Below are 16,586 nucleotides of genomic sequence, written 5' to 3' on the forward strand. Positions count from 1 at the left end.
ATTATGATTTTTTTCCCACATAAATTTATTTTATTTTTTGTGTGTTTTACTTATTTTTTTGTTTTATTTTTTTAAAATTTACACCCAACTTACTTAGTATATAGTGCAACAATGATTTCAGGAGTAGATTCCTTAGTGCCCCTTACCCATTTAGCCCACCCCCCCCCCACACACACACACAACCCCTCCAGTAACCCTCAGTTTGTTCTCCAGATTTATGAGTCTCTTCTGTTTTGTCCCCCTCCCTGTTTTTATATTATTTTTGTTTCCCTTCCATTATGTTCATCTGTTTTGTCTCTTGAAGTGCTCATATGAGTGAAGGCATATGATTTTTGTCTTTCTCTGACTAATTTCACTTAGCATAATACCCTCCAGTTCCATCCACGTAGTTGCAAATGGCAAGATTTCGTTCTTCTTGACTGCCGAGTAAAACTCCATTGTATATATATATACCACATTTTCTTTATCCATTCATCCATCAATGGACATTTGGGATCTTTCCATACTCTGGCTATTGTTGATAGTGCTGCTATAAACATGGGGGTGCAAGTGTCCCTTCGAAACAGCACACCTGTATCCCTTGAATAAATGCCTAGTAGTGCAATCGCTGGGTCGTAGGGTAGTTCTATTTTTGAGGAACCTCCATACTGTTTTCCAGAGTGGCTGCACCAGCTTGCATTCCCATCCCCATTTCTAATTGCATTGTTTGCGTTTTTTCTGGTGTTGAAATGTATGAGTTCTTTATATATTTTGGATACTAATACTTTATTAGATAGGTCATCTTCTGTCGTTCAGTAGGTTATCTTTTACTTTGGTTGATAGTTTCCTTTGTTGTGCAGAAGCTTTTTATTTTGATGTAGTCCCAATAATTTATTTTTGACTTTGTTTCCCTTCCCTCAGGAGACATATTTAAAAAGATGTCATTATGGCTGATATCAGAGAAATTACTGCCTGTGTTCTCTTCTAGGATTTTTATGGTTTCAGTTCTCCCATTTAGATCCTTAATCCATTTTGAGTTTATTCTTGTGTGTTTCTTACAGAAAGTCATCCGGTTTCATTCTTTTGCATGTAGCGATCCAGTTTTCCCAACACCATTTATTGTTGAAGAGACTGTCTTTTCCCATTCCATATTCTTGCCTCCCTTGTGGAAGATTAATTGACCACATAATTGTGAGTTTATTTCTGGGCATTTTATGCTGCTCCATTGATTTATGTGTTTATTTTTTGTGCCAGTACCATTCTGATTACTACATTTTGTAATATAACTTGAAATCCCTCCGACTTTTCTTTTTCAAAATTGTTTTGGCTATTCAGGGTCTTTTGTGGTTCCATACAAATTTTAGGATTGTTTGTTCTAGTTCTGTGACAAATGCTATTTGTATTTTGATAGGGATTGCATTAAATGTATACATTGCTTTGGGTAGTATGGACATTTTTTACAATATCCATTCTCCCCATCCATGAGCATGGAATATCTTTCCATCTGTTCATGTCATCTTGAATTTCTTTCACCCGCATTTTATAGTTTTCAGAGTACAGGTCTTTCATCTCCTTGGTTAAGTTTATTCCTGGGTATTTTATTCTTTTTTGGTGCAATTGTAAATGGGATTGTTTTAATTTCTCTTTCTGCTGCTTAAAATTATTAGTGTATAGGAATGAAGAGGATTTCTGTACAGTGATTTTTGTATCCTGCAACCTTACTAAATTCATTTAGCAGTTCTAGTAGTTTCTTGGTGGAGTCTAGAGTTTTCTATATATAGTATCATGTCACCACAAACAGTGAAGGTTTTACTTCTTCCTTACCAGCTTGAATGCCTTTTGTTCATTTTCCTTTTCTGATTGCTGTGGCTGGGACTTCTAGTATGATATTAAATAAAAGTAGTGACAGTGGACATCCTTGTCTTCTTCCTTACCTTACGGGAAAAGCTCTCGGTTTTTCACCACTATGATGTTAGCTGTAGATTTTTCATATATGGCCTTTATTATGTTGAGAAATGTTCCCTCTAAACCTACTTTGTTGAAGGTTTTTTTGCCATGCATGGATGTTGTACTGTGTCAAATACTTTTTTCTAAATCTATTGAAATGGTCATCTATTTTTTATCCTCTTACTGATGTGATGTATCATGTTGAGTGATTTGCAAATACTGAACCATCCTTGCATAAATCCCACTTGATCATGGTGAATGATTTTTTTAATGTATTGTTAGATTTGGTTTGGTAATATTAGGTTGAAGATTTATGCATCTATGTTCATCAGAGATACTGGCCTGTAGTTTTCTTTTTTTGTAGTGTCTTTATCTGGTTTCGGTATCAGGATAATGCAGGCCTCATAGAATAAATTTGGAAACTTACCATCCTCTTCTTTTTCTTGGAATAGTTTGAGAAGAATAGGTATTAACTCCTCTTTAAATGGGAGAATTCAACCATCTGGTCCTAGAGTTTTGTTTGTCGGGAATTTTTTTTTATTATTACTGAGTCAATTTCATTGCTGGTAATTGGTTTCTCCATCCCCTCGCTTTCAACCTGCACGTGTCTTTAAGTCTGAAATGAGTCTCTGGTATGCAGCATGTAGATGGGTCTTGGGTTTTTTTTATCCATTTCCATCACCCTATGTGTTTTCATTGGAGAGTTTAGTCCATTTACATTCAATGTCATTATCAATAGGTATGTATTTGTTGCTATAGTTACTTGTTTTATGGTGGTTTTTGTAGTTCTTCTCTATTCTTTTCTTTCTTTGAGCTCTTCTCACAATACATTGGCTTTCCTTAATGACATATTTTGATTCCTTTATTTTTTGCAGATCTATTACTGGTTTTTGATTTGTTGTTATCATTAGGTTTATGTGTAATACTTTCTGCTTATAGTAGTCTATATTAAGTTGATAGTGGCTTATGTTTGAACCCGTTCTTTATTCCTCTCCCCACCATGATTTAGGTATATGGTATCATACTGCATGTCCTTTTATCTTGTGAGTCTCTTGATTGATTTCTACAGATATGTATATTTTTACAGGTTTTGTGCTTCTTACTTTTCTTACTCTTACTTAGGTCTTTCCTTTCCACTCAGAGAGTCCCCTTTAACATTTCTTGTAGGGCTGGTTTCATAGCCATCAATTCTTTTTTTTGTTTGTTTGAGAAGCTCTTTATCTCTCTTTCAATTCTGAATAGTACCCTTGGTGGATAGAGTATTCTTGGCTGCAGATTTTTTCCTTTCATCATTTTGAATATATCATGTTACTCCCTCTGTCCTGCAAAGTTTCGCTGAAAAATCAGCTAATAGCCTTATGGGGTTTCCCTTGTATGTAACTGTTTTCTTTCTCTTGCTGCTTTTAAAATTCTTTATCACTACTTTTTGCCATTTTAATTACTATGTGTCTTGGTATGGACCTCCGTGAGTTAATTTTGTTGGGGGGATCTCTGTGCCTCCTAGATAGACCTGAATTTGTTTCCTTCCCCAGATTCAGGAAATTTTCAACCATTATTTCTTCAGATGAAGTTTTGCCCCCTGTTCTCTCTCTTCTCCTTTTGGGATCCCTATAATGGGAATGTAATTATGCTTGATGGTGTTGCTGAGTTCCCTAAGTCTATTCTCATTTTGCATAATGTTTTTCTCTCTCAGCTGCTCAGCTTGATTACTTTCCACTACTCTGTCCACCAGGTTGCTTCCTCTAGTCTATTTGTTCTTCTGCTTCCTCTAGCCTGCTATTTATTCCATCAAGTGTATTTTCAATTTCATTTAATGTGTTTTTTTGTCTACTTATTAAGGGTCTCCCTGATGTTCTCCACTCTTCTCAAGTCCAGTGAGTATCTTTCTGATCATTACTTTAAATTCTCCATCAGGCATATTACTTATCTCTGTTTTGCTTAGGTCTCTTGCTATGATTTTGTCCCATTCTTTTATTTGGGACATATCCCTCTGTCTCCTCATTTTGTCTAACTCTCTGTGTCTGTCTCTGTGCATTAGGAAAGTCAGCTACATCTTCTGCTCTGGAAAGTAATGGCCTTATGGAAGAAGAGGTCCTGTAGTGCCCTGCATGCAGTATCCTCTGTTTACCAGAACCTGGCACTTCAGCGATGTCTCCTATGCATGTTGCTTCTGTGCACTCTGGTACTGTGGCTGCTTTTTCCTTTAGTCCAGCATCTGAAGTTGCTTTCTTTCCCTGTTCTGGACAGTGTTTGGTCCCTGTGGTGTAGTGGACCAGTCTGGGGTCATCTTGAGCTTGAGTTAAGTCAAACCAGGCATTTGTCAGAGATGTAGTAGCACCAAACTGTAGGGCACTTTCCCTCTGTTGGTGGGTGGGTCTGGTAATCAGACCTGCCCCCAGCCCACTGCTGAGCCTCCATCTGACTCTGGTGTCTGGTAATCTTCTCCTCTCCCTGAGGCAGGAGTCACTTTGGAGGGGTCCTGGCCCGTATCAGGGCTGCTTGCAAACTGCCAGGCTTGTGGCCCTGGTTTCGATGGGCTCCAGCCAAGAGTATATTGGAGGCAGCAGATTCACAACATGTGCAGGGGCAGGACACGCAGTTTTAGTAGGACAGGGACTGAGGCCAGCCTGGCTGGAGGGAGCAAATCCAGGAAGTGCAGTGTTGGTTTCAGCAGGTGACTATAGTGTGTTTTGCTGGACGGTTGGGGAGGGAAATGGTGCCTGCCAGCTTTTTTGCTCCTGGAGAAGTCCCTGAGCTACTCTGAGATTAGTAAATAACTCTTCCTCCTGTGAGCTGTAGGTGTTTTTCTAACTGCTGCTTCTACGCTGTATCTCTGGGGGCTGTTTCTTGTGCAGTCTCTGTAATGGTGGGAACTCAGTTTCCTCTTGCCCTCCCAGGTCTCCCAGAGCCTGGCCCTGTGAGTTTTAAAATTCCGGGTTTTAAGTCCCATTCGTTCTAAGAACTCACAAAATTTGGCCCGCCTGGTTTTCAAAGCCAAATGCTAAGGGGATTCGTCTTCCCTCTGCAGGCTGCACAGTATGAGGGTCTATTTCTTTTCCCTCTCTGTGCCCACTGCTCCGTCCCTCCTATGGATGGTCCCGCAAGTCTGTTTTGTGCCCACTGTGTCTCTGCCCTTCCTACCCTCTTCGATGTGACCTTTTCTTTACCTTTAGTTATGGAGCGTGTTCCGCCAGGCTTCAGGTCCTTTCTGGGTTATTTACATCTGTGTGCGTGTCTAGTTTATATGTGAGCTCACCGTCTTCCTTTTCCACCAGCCTCCCACAACTCAAAATGTTTTTTATGAAACCCTGGCAGAGACAGAACTTTCAGGTATACAAATGAATATTTACATTCTCTCCAAATATATTGATTGTGAATGATTAAATGTTCTTGTTGTTCCTGCCATTATTATTGTCTGCTGCCTGATCACTTCACGCCAGGCACTGTGTTGTGTATGTCACCATTAAAACCACACTAGGTAAACTTTACTATTATCTTCATTTTATGAATGGGGAAACTAAGGTACAGAGAGGACCCCCCCCCACACCCCCCAGGTCCTCAGCTGCATGTGTTTGGCAGAGCGAGGGTTCAAGTCAAGGTGTTTCACTTTCAGAGCCCCAGCATACCCAGTATGAACATCCTGCGACTCCCCTCTGCTGAAGGACCCCTCACCACATCCACAGCATAGACACTGCCTACCGCAGCAGGAGGCACCCAGAATCTGGGGGCCATGACCCGGCTTCCGTTTCCAGAACTTTGGGACTTGAGGTGAGTCTCTTAACCTGTGTGAACTGCAATGTCAACATCTGTGAAACAGTGAGAATTCTCTCTTCCCAGGATTACTGACAGAATAGATTAAAATATGTGAAAGCCCAGACAAGAGCTTGTCAGTTCTTTAGTGTGTACATGGGAGCAGGCAGGGGGTGAGGTCAAGATGGTTAATTTCATGTGTCAGAGTGGCTGGGCCATGGTATCCAGCTATTTGGTTAGACACCAGTCTCCATATGGCCTTGATGGTCTTTTTAAGATTAAATCAGGAGACTTTGAATAAAGCGGATTATTCTCCATAATGTGGGTGGGCCTCATCCAATCAAAAGTATTAAGAGCAAAGATTGAAGTTTCTGAAGGAAGAAGGAATTGGGTCTCAAGACTGCAACGTAGAAGCCTTGCCTTAGTTCCCAGCCTGCCGGCCTGCCCCACACACTTTGGACCAGCCAGTCCCCATTACCACATGAGTGGTTCCTTCTCTCTGTCTCTGTCTGCCTGTCTCTATTTCTATATCTATATCTTATTCTGTTTCTCTGGAGAATCCCAATGAATACAGGGGTGGAAGGCAAGTCTGGAAAGTCTTCAAAAAGGAAATCCTGCCTGAACCGAGTCCCACGGAAGGGTAAAAATGTACCAGTCAGAGACACCGGATAGGATTTGAATGCTCCGGATGCTAAATGAAGACAGCTAAAATGTAACCAAGGCAATAATCTGCTATCTAGCTGACGGGCAGGAAGGGAGTTCTGTAGCATACCAACCAAGGGATGTGCGGGAGCCAGGGGGTGTGCCTGGGGCTGGGGCTGGAGAGGGGAGGGAATGTGGGCTGTTCAGGGAGGCTGAAGCTGTGGTAGAAAAGAGAGGAGGAGATGGAAAGCCTTGTAGAGCTGAGGCAGCTCAGCAAAGGAAGGGCCTGGAACTTCTCAAAGCCTATGCTTCTATTCACTGGCCATTTTCTGACACGACCTCCTGACCATTCGTCTAACCTGAAATCTCAGCCTTACCTGGGGCCATACTCCTCTTCGGGAGTGCTCCCCATGCCTCTGACCTACTTCTGGTGGTCCCTCTGCCTGGAAAGCCAGCTCTGCAGTTCTCCACACGGCAATTTAAAGCTAGTCTTTCTTCAAGGCTCAGTTCACACGCTACATCCCACCCTTCCACATACTTAATTCCTACAGGACTAAGTATCCCCTCATCTCTCTCCCACAGTTATTTTATTTTTTAGTTTTTAAAGTTTTTATTTATTTAGTTTGAGAGAGAGAGGGAGAGAGCACACGTGCAAGTGCATGTGCATGAGTGGGGGAGAGAGAGGAGAGGGAGAATCCCAAGCAGGCTCCAAGACCAGCAAGGAGCCCGACCTGGGGCTTGATCCCATGACCGTTAAGATCGCAAAACCAAGTGTCGGAGGCTTAACCAACAGAGCCACCCAGGCGCCCCTCCATAGTTCTTTTAGGATTATGTGTTCATCTTCATCATCAGCCTGCAAGCTTCTTCAGTTCCTGGTGCCTAGTATCATGGTCTGTATTCAGTAGGTATTCAGTAAGCATTCATTGAATTAAAGATTGCCTTGGATTGGGGAGATTTTGAAGCAACAATATCCATCTTCACATGGCTGATAAATGGCTGAATTGAGATTCAAATCCAAGTTTTTAGCTTTATTTCAGGAGGCTTCCTTATACCACAGCTGACAGACATACCAGCAGTGTGGGGCACCCACGGGACTATCCCCGATCCCTGTGTAGTGACAGCGGTAGAACATTCACCACCATCTGAGACAAACAGGGACCATCTATTTCAAGTGCAACAGTAGCCAAATTTAGACCCCAAACTTTCACTGACTGAGAAAGAAGGTCCAGGAGCAGAAGACAGGCAAAATGTCAGAATGTTTCTCAAACTCCTCCCACAACCCAGAGCGAGAAAAGTACTTTACATTATAATCCAGTAAACACCTTCAGGAGCACAGACACCCGGAGAAGACATTTACAAACAATGCTGACCCTTAGCTCGAGCAACCACTCTGATATTCTTTATTCTGTCTGCTGTTGTCTTCTTGGGTTCTGGTAGACTCACCCAGGGGTGACTCCTCTAGTCGGATACACTCTAGCGATCTGATCCGATCCGATCTGTAATGTGAAAACCACAACAGGGCAAGGATGTGACATCCCGTCCCTCTGGTGCTTTTCTTCCTTCTCCCTTTTCAGCCCACTCTCTTCCTCCTCGGTGCAGAGACGGTCGGTTTCGGCTAGCGGTCCTCTTCGTCTGCCTTCCTAACAATTAGGTATTGTTCCCCTTTCTCTGGCAAGTTCTACTTGTAACTTTAAGTTACAGGACATATTATTTATATGATAACACTGACATTATATGTTCTATGTCCTATAATTAAAAAACCAAAAAGGAGGCTCTTTTTCTCTTCTGTTTTAATATTTCCATAAAGCAGAAAGCCCAAGAACTCAATTTTGGTGATTGTTCAGGCCTAACTGTGCAGAGGACTGGACTGATAGCTTTCTTGGGCCCTTGGGATTGTGAGCTTTAACCAAAATCCTGGACTCCTTTGTGGGTCTCTGAGCCCCCTACTTCCTGAGTCACAAATGATTTTACCAAGTGGTCAAATACGGCATTCAAGCATTCATCCTCCTTCGTCTTTGTAGACGGAGTTTACATTCCCGCAAGACTAGTCAGCACCACTGAATCACACAGTCCTCTGCGGTGCACTGAGAGCCTTTCTTTATGGTAGAGACACTCCTGGAAACCATGAATACTAAACCAGCAGCTCTACCCAAACTGACAGCAACTGCTGTGACCCTCCTTCCTGCCATCCACCCCTCCCTGGCCTCCACGAACTTTCCAGATCTCTCCGTATGCACACTCACGTTAGAACAGAGCATCACGTTCTCGTTTTTTACTTATCTAATTTGTTCGGTCGGTCAAGCCTTCGTACGAAGTAGACAGGTGTGGGCACAGGAGAAGGGCTGAGCCAACCGCCTATAGAGCTCAACTCTGCAACCGTGTTCCCTCTCTGGTTTGCAGCCTCTGCTGGGTCTTGTGACAGATGATGGCGTTTTGAACCCCTGTGAGGTAAGGACCAGGTGCTTGGATTCGGTGGCTCATGTCAGCGACTCCTCCAGGAGCACTGGCGGCCGGCGTTACGGAGGAGAGAGCCGGGCTTGGTTACATTTCTAAGGTTGCCAGGTAGTTAATAAGCGGCATAGCACACAGCTGCACCCCAGCTTATTTCCTTTCGCCTCTATAAGCCTTTCGGCTCTGGCGTGACACAGACGTGCATTTCTGAACGAACACCTCTCTTGCTCTCTTCAACTGTGCACAAAAGATGGCAGGGTTCGAAGGAGAAGCAGGGCTGAGGCAGACCACTCAGACCCTTGCAACTTTCTCACCAGAGCCCTAAGGAAATAGTAACGACCCTAGTAAAAGGACTGATACAGTGAAAACGGCAAGGTAGGCTCCTAGTAAAGAAAACAGAGGACTTCATCTTTACACATGGGGGAGAATGAAAACATATCTTACCCCCAGGTTCACAGCAGCGTCATTCACAGCAGCCAAGAGGTGGAGGCAACCCAAGTGTCCCCTGTGATATATTCATACAATGGAGTATCCTTCAGCCTTAAAATGTAAGAACATGCTGACACGGGCTACGACACGGAGGGGCGTTGAGGACATCTTGCTAAGTGAAACAGATGGTCACAGAAGGTCAAATACTGTACTATTCCCACTTACATGAGCTACAGTAGTCAAAGTCATTTTTTTATTATTAAAAAAAATTTTTTATGTTTATTTATTTTTGAGAGAGAGAGAGAGACAGAGTGCGAGCAGGGGAGGGGCAGAGAGAGAGGGAGACACAGAATCCAAAGCAGGCTCCAGGCTCTGAGCTGCCAGCAAAGAGCCCGACGCGGGGCTTGAACCCACAAACCACAAGATCATGACCTGAGCCGAAGTCAGACGCTCAACCGATTGAGCCCCCCAGGCGCCCCCTACCGTAGTCAAAACCATAGAGACACAAAGGAGAATGGTATTTTCCAGGGACTGGACACAGGAGCAAAGGGGAATTATTGTCTAATGAATATGGGGTTTCGGTTTTGCAGGATGAAAGGGTTCTGGTGAGGTGGGTGGCGGTGAGGGCTGGACAACAATGTGAATGTACTTGAAGCCACTGAACTGTTCGCTTGAAAATGACCATGATGGTAAACTTTATCTTCCGGGTATTTTACTCCGATTTAAAGAAATGGGTAGCTCCACGGAAGGGGCGGAAGGGTCGACACCGATGAGTTACGGGGACAAGGGCAAAAGGCACACAGATTGAAAGAACCGAGCACAGAAGAAGTCGACGAAGGAGGCTGTGGAGCAGGCATGTGGCCCTCGTGGGGCTGCTGCTCTCGGAGGCACCAGACCCTAGCCTTCTGGAATCTCCATGAACTGGGACAACTTCTGCATCATATTAACATTCTTTCCCTGTTTGCCGGTCGCACTGAGCTACACCACTTTACAGAAACACAGCACCTTCCAGAGCAGACCATACTACACCGTCATGACCAAGTTGCGCAATCAAGCCATGGTTCCACCTCCGTCGGGCTGCCTCGGGCTCAGTCTAAATTACTAGAAATGTCACACATCAAGGCATCGACCCCCATGCCCATTAAGCAGACTAGTCTTCCTGAAGCACACTTTTTACTTTACATGGGAAAACATTACACTCTTCGTGGTAAAAACATCATCTTATGAATCAGGAACTACTAACCCCCAAAATGTGTGGTATTACAGCCTCTAGAAAATAACACACTCACCCAGAGGCCTCTAGGGAAAAGAGTCTATTGAGAGCCATCAAGAACCACCAAAGTTTCCCTCCCTTTATTTCCATGTAGAACACATAGTTTTTCTAGGAAGAAACCATTTTATGTCCGAACAAGGTCTCTTAAAGGAGGAACTAGCACAGGGGCGCCTGGGTGGCTCAGTCAGTTGAGCATCCGACTTCAGCTCAGGTCATGATCTTGTGGTTTGTGAGTTCGAGCCCTGCGACGGGCTCTGTGCTGACAGCTCAGAGCCTGGAGTCTGCTTCAGGTTCTGTGTCTCCCTCTCTCTCCGCCCCTCCCCCGCTCATGCTGGGTCTGTGTCTCTCAAAAATAAATAAATGTAAAAAAATAATGATAAAAAAGGGAGGAAATAGCACAAACAGTCAAAATTAGGGGGAATGTTAAACAAATACCAGCCCGTTGGTGGGATGGCTACGCTACGGTGTTGTAGAGGGCACGGGGACCGTTAGCACACTGCCAACCACAGTGGAAAAGGCTCTAGATACAAGGGGATATGCTAACTGAATGTGTAACATAACCACGGCGTTTTAAAAATGCCCAGGGGCATTTCAAGAAAATTACTGGCAACTGAAAGAAAATTCTTGGCAATTTAAAAAATTTCTGTACTTTCTATAATGACATCTAGGAGAACATTTTTTATAGCCTACATTCCTCTATGTCCACTCACACCAGTTTACGTGTTATTTCTTCTCTTATTAAGGCTATAGAGATAAAACTACGGACTACTTGGTTACGTATCTCCTTAGCAATTTTAGTTATCAGTGCCCATCTTTAAACTAAAAGCGACACTAACGAGCACAGGGATGCGTGGTTGGCATGAAGACGAGGGGCGTTGGTGGAATCGGATGATTCACTGTGTCGGGTTTAAAGGACCTGATGCTGCTGCCCACAATAGGAACGGCCTTGCTGCTGGGGCTGGAATGTTCATACTTAATTGGCTGGAATCCCTAGCCGTCATTTCTGAATTAGGACAGGCTTTGTCAGTGGGATCCGGGTAACCGAAGTCTGCTGCCTGAGGTTCCCCCTATCCTGAACCTCGTGTGGATAGTTACTGCCTAAAATACCATTAACCCACATGCTGCTCTCCTGCCCAATCTGCCAAGACTTCCAGATCCACTCTTCCCCCCTCGCCTCCAAGGCTCTCCAGAAAGCGACCCCTCGCCGCCCGTTCAGTCTCCTTCCTCCCATCCGCAATATCCTCTTCCTCAGCTCCGCCAGCATAAGACCTTCTCTCCTCCAGGACCACGTAGCGTTCTCTCTCTTCCGTGAGGCCTTGGCCAATGCCGTCCAGGAGGATTTTCCCTTCTTAGTCCCGCTCACACCTTCCTGGCCAGCGCCACCAAGTTGACATCTAGTGGCTCTCTAGTTTTTGTTCACGCACACTTTTCTCCACCTATGAGTGGAGCATCTTCCAGAAATATGGGTTGAGTCATCTTAGATACATTAAGTATCTACTCTCACTGCGTTAAGCATTTTCCTTTCTGTATTCTTGACTACGTCACATAACAGGCAAAGCCACATTCTACTGGTCTTTAAAAGCACACAGTACTCTGGGGTTCCCGGGGTGACTCAGTCAGTTAGGCATCTGACTTCGGCTCAGCTCATGATCTCAGTTTGTGAGTTTGAGCCCCACGTCAGGCTCTGTGCTGACAGCTCGGAGCCTGGAGCCTGCTTCAGATTCTGTGTCTCCTCCTCTCTCTGCCCCTCCCCTACCTGTGGTCTGTCTCTGTCTCTCAAAAGTAAATGTTAAAAAAAAAAAAAAAAAAATTAAAGCACACAGTACTTTAACACCCTTTTCTTCAGCATGCACTGGCTTTCTTTTCACTTTCACTAGGCAACTCCTCCCCAGAGTGCAACAAATCCCATCGAGGCTATTAATACCTTTCTTCTCCGACCTGTAAATTAAGGATTATAGGAAGTATCTACCTCCCAGTCTTTCTCTGTTCCTAGCACAAATCTAGCTATACAAATGCTGTTTTTCAGGTGCTGGCCTCTACCCTCTGACTCTTCTTCCTGGGCCCTGGCATTGCTTTCTCTACATCTCTTAACATTTCACTGGGCTTACGTCCTCTGTGTACTCAAATTAACCAAGAACACCGTAAGAGGAATGCTATAGTCAGCTTCTTGGGACTACATTAGTCTTTGCCTCTGAAGGGACATGCTTTAAACATTGTCCAAAGACTGCAAAGTCCGTGTTGGGCTGGAATCCTCAAGCTATTTTACAATGCCATGGCTGTTACAGAGACAGCCCTACCTGATACCATTAAGAGAAGAAAAGAAATCTGATCACCACCTATTGTCCAGTTAGTCGGGATTTTGTGGCCATTCTAACAGATCAAATTCCTCCAAGGCAGTAGGATTTATACATTTTAATCAAGTAACCTATCCATGCCTTTCTACACTCTCTCTTCACGGGCATCACCAATACCCAAACTGGAGTCATGTCAGCATTGCCGCGAGCTGAGAAGAAGGTGACTGGCACAGGTCTCCTTTGACTTGCCTGGTTTTGAATAGTGGCCCATTGTGGCGAATGGCTGCACGCTTAACGCTGCCTATGTTTACACTGCCCCTTTCCTCTCCACTTTCTGCCACCTCATCCCAACCCAAAGGACACCCATCTCCTCATCTCCTGTGAGGTCACAGCTCTGTTAAAATGTCAGTCTAAAAGTGGGCAGGAATGAAGGCTCTCAGGAGAGGGGTCAGCACCTTAAGTCTGAAAGCCAGCTCCGGCCAGGAACTGGGAGACAAGGGCAGGAAGGCCAAGAGCCAGAAATCAGCTTGTCATCCATGAGACGTCTAAACACTGCCGCCAAAGGAGCCTGGAAGCACGGTCTCTGTGCCTACACCCAGGGCCAGCCTGGGAACGGGGAACAGGATCTCAGCGGCAGCTGCAGCCAACCGGCGAGCCACATGCAGGTGCCAATGAGGGGCAGGACCACAGCCACCTGCAGGGACCAGGGGACCTCCACCAGCGACTCAGCCATGCTGGAACGAAGCCTTCCTGGGCTGGCCCGGCACAGCTGGTGCCGTAAAGCAGCCGAACAGGATGGTCATCCTGCTGTGCCCAACCCTTGTCAAACAAGATGCCTTCCATGCAGCACCCAGCAGCGTACCTGGGGCTCGGTGCTGAGTCACATGGTTCATGTTCTGTGCCCTTGTCCTTTTGGCTTAGGAGGTAGAGCTTACAGGCATTCTTTATTTGTCCATCTCGATGCGGGAAGAAGTTGGAGGAAGGTGGGTATCTGCTCTCTTCACCTTGGTATGATGTTCCCAAAGGATGGGAAACACGTGGCAAAATGGATCACGGAATCAGACCGATGTGGGTTCAGATCCTAACTCGCCCACGGACAGTCATATGACCAGAAGCAGGAGGCTCAATGTCTCTGGGAACCGAGTTTCTACTCTGCAAAATAAGGATAATAATAATGGCCTCACAAGGTTAGGATTAGGGTCTCCTGGGATACAGCACTCACGGCTCATGGATGACACAAGTCTGAGATTCAGTGAGAAGCTGCCTCCCCACCCCCACCCACCGTGTGCTAAGAGCTTTTTCTGGCCGAGCCTGGACCAGACATGATCTTATCTAATTTCAGGGCCACCACACGAAATAGGTATGATTGGGATGCCTGGTGGCTCAGTCGGTTGAGCGTCCAACTCTTGATCTCAGGTTCATGAGATTGGGCCCCACATCAGGCTCTGTGCAGAGCCTGCTTGGGTCCTCTCTCCCTCTCTCTCTGCCCCTCCCCGCCTCAATAAATTAATAAACGTTAAAAAAAAAAAAAAAAAGAAATAGGTATGATTATTCCCATCTTACGGGTGAGGAAATCAGATAAACAACTTACTTCAAGACATCTGGCCAGAGAGCAAAGCATTGAAGCTCCATGTTTCTGACCCCCATTTTAAGCCCTTCCTCCACTTTTGGGGGCCATTTCAGAACTTCTGGGACTGTCCCACTGCGAGATGTGGCATCGAGTTGCCAGAACATTTCTGAAAAGAGTAACCCCCCCGTGTTGGGTGTTCTATGCTTTCATCTGGTGGGGTGTTTTGAGCAAAGTGTGGGTGCCACTGGGACATCCCCACACTCAGGCAACACATCTCTCTTTATAATTGGCCTCACTGTTCGAAAGCCTGGGAAGAAAGACCACAACTTGGAAAACAACAGCTTTTTAAGTTTAGAAAACACGTTTTTTGTTTTTCTTTTTCTGCCTCGGGTCATTCGTCTTTTAAAAATAGAACCCAGCACCAACTGATTCATAAGTGTAAGAGCATATTAATGATAGATAGCACTGCCGGGTGCTGAGGATTGTTACCTACACAACACTTCCGTTCTGATGCCCTCCCCTCCTCTCCTCATTCCATCTACCACATTTGTTTTTTTGTCTTATTTTGCTTTTTAAATACTAGAGAACATGCGGAGAGGAAAAAGAGCAAGCAAGAAGGGGAAGGCAGAAAGGGCACCGTAGTATCCCTCCCAGATCTTTAGACACTTGCAACTGCCTTAAACATGAAGGACTTTCTAGACATTCTACTGCAGGTCCCAGTGACTCTCTACCTGGAGGTGTTCTCGGGTTTGGAATGGGCCAGAATACCAGAAAAAAAGTGCCCTGGGAGCAGCCCTCGTGCGATGACAGCTAGGGGCTGCAGATTAAGCGCCCCAGTCTTCTTCCCTCTCCTGCCGCCCTGCCACCAGATAAGTGACCTAGATTCAAATCGTGGTCTCAGCGGCTTCTGGATGAGCCCAACCTAAGAAGCAGTTTGTAATCAGTCAAAGCCTGGGAACGGACTGCCAGCTGTCTCAGCAGCAAAAGGCCCCTGGTTGACGATGAATCTACTAACAGGGTAAAGAGAAAGCATGTCTACTCCATCTTCTCCCCAATGTCCCCAGAGGCAGGGAAACGCACGGTCTTCAAAGGGGATCTTTCCATAGATCATGATTCCAAACTAAGTCGTTGAGGGATATATATGCCAAATCCCTAAGAAATACAGAGGGGGGGAATATATATATATATACACACACACACACATACATACATATACATATACATATACATGTATATATATACATTCAGGGAGTAATTATCTTTTAAGGAGCAAATTCCCACACTCACACAAAACGTGAATGTGGAATTTTTTTTACAGATACTGAGAAGGGCGCAGTACCTTCTGTGGCATTTCTGCCCAAAATGCATACCCTCCGCCTAACGTGAGGAAACATCAGAGAAATCCAAATTGAGGGGATAACTGGCTGGTGCCCTTTGAGAGTGTCAAGGTCATGAAAGACACAGAAAGACTGAAGAAGGGGAATGGTCTGGAGCAAACACTTTAGTTTGACAACTGAGTGTAATGCGGGGTGTTGGACTGGATCCTCGACCAGAAAGAGGACGTGAGTGGGAAAAATGGTAAATTCTGAATAAAGCCTGCAGGTTAGTAAAAATAGTGTTGAATCAATGTCAATATCCTGGTTTGGGTCATCGTGCTGTAGCTGTGTTAGACGTTAACATTAGGGAAGCTGTTGAAGGATACACAGGAACTCTGTACTATTTTTACCACGTCTTTTTCAGTGTAAAATTAGTTTAACATAAAGGTTAAAAAAAGCATCCCCTACAAATGATTAACACTGTCAAAATTGCTCTAAGACCAGGACTGTGAATCATAACTGGAAAAAACTTGCTGGATTTTTTTTGGTAAAAAGCGAAAAAAAAAAGGGGGGGAGGATTGGAAACACTGCCTGGTCTACCTTTTATAATCACACACAAGCTGGAACATCCAGAGTAGAATTTCTAAGTCATAATTAGCTCACTCTTGCAAACAGTGTTTTTAAGGGGTTGTTTCTACCAAGTTCATCTGAGATGCCTGAGCCAGTTGGGTAAGTAGCTACGTGAAGACCTAACACTCCATGTGCCAGCCCAAGTTAGAGGACAGTTTTGAAGACAAGGAAAATACCAGACTTCCCCAAACTGGTGGTTAGTTGGGTCTGACACAACACATTATTGTCCCTGAAGCAACACAGGAATTAGAAAAAAAAAAAAAAAAAAAAATCGACGGTGTTCACTTTTTTCTTCTCCAACTGAG

General features: G+C 44.7%; 1 protein-coding gene and 1 long non-coding RNA gene across 5 annotated transcripts in view; one reads left to right on the forward strand and one right to left on the reverse strand.

Annotated features, from left to right (window-relative positions):
* The window catches only part of LOC121012742 (uncharacterized), a 28,800-nt gene extending 12,677 nt beyond the window's left edge, over positions 1 to 16,123 (forward strand). The window contains exons 1-4 of one of the 3 annotated variants that reach the window (XR_005782267.1): positions 7,888 to 7,969; positions 8,719 to 8,766; positions 15,205 to 15,353; positions 15,654 to 16,123. This is a non-coding gene — a long non-coding RNA (uncharacterized LOC121012742). Of the gene's footprint in view, positions 1 to 7,887; positions 7,970 to 8,718; positions 8,767 to 15,204; positions 15,354 to 15,653 lie in introns of those variants that run through there. The other 2 variants (XR_005782266.1, XR_005782268.1) reach the window with 2 other exon arrangements.
* The window catches only part of SPATA13 (spermatogenesis associated 13), a 348,795-nt gene that overhangs the window by 160,192 nt on the left and 172,017 nt on the right, over positions 1 to 16,586 (reverse strand). The window lies entirely within an intron of this gene.

This window comes from Herpailurus yagouaroundi, unplaced genomic scaffold (genome assembly GCF_014898765.1).
Source record: "Herpailurus yagouaroundi ecotype Mexico unplaced genomic scaffold, PumYag 197, whole genome shotgun sequence".
Lineage (NCBI taxonomy): Eukaryota > Metazoa > Chordata > Mammalia > Carnivora > Felidae > Herpailurus > Herpailurus yagouaroundi.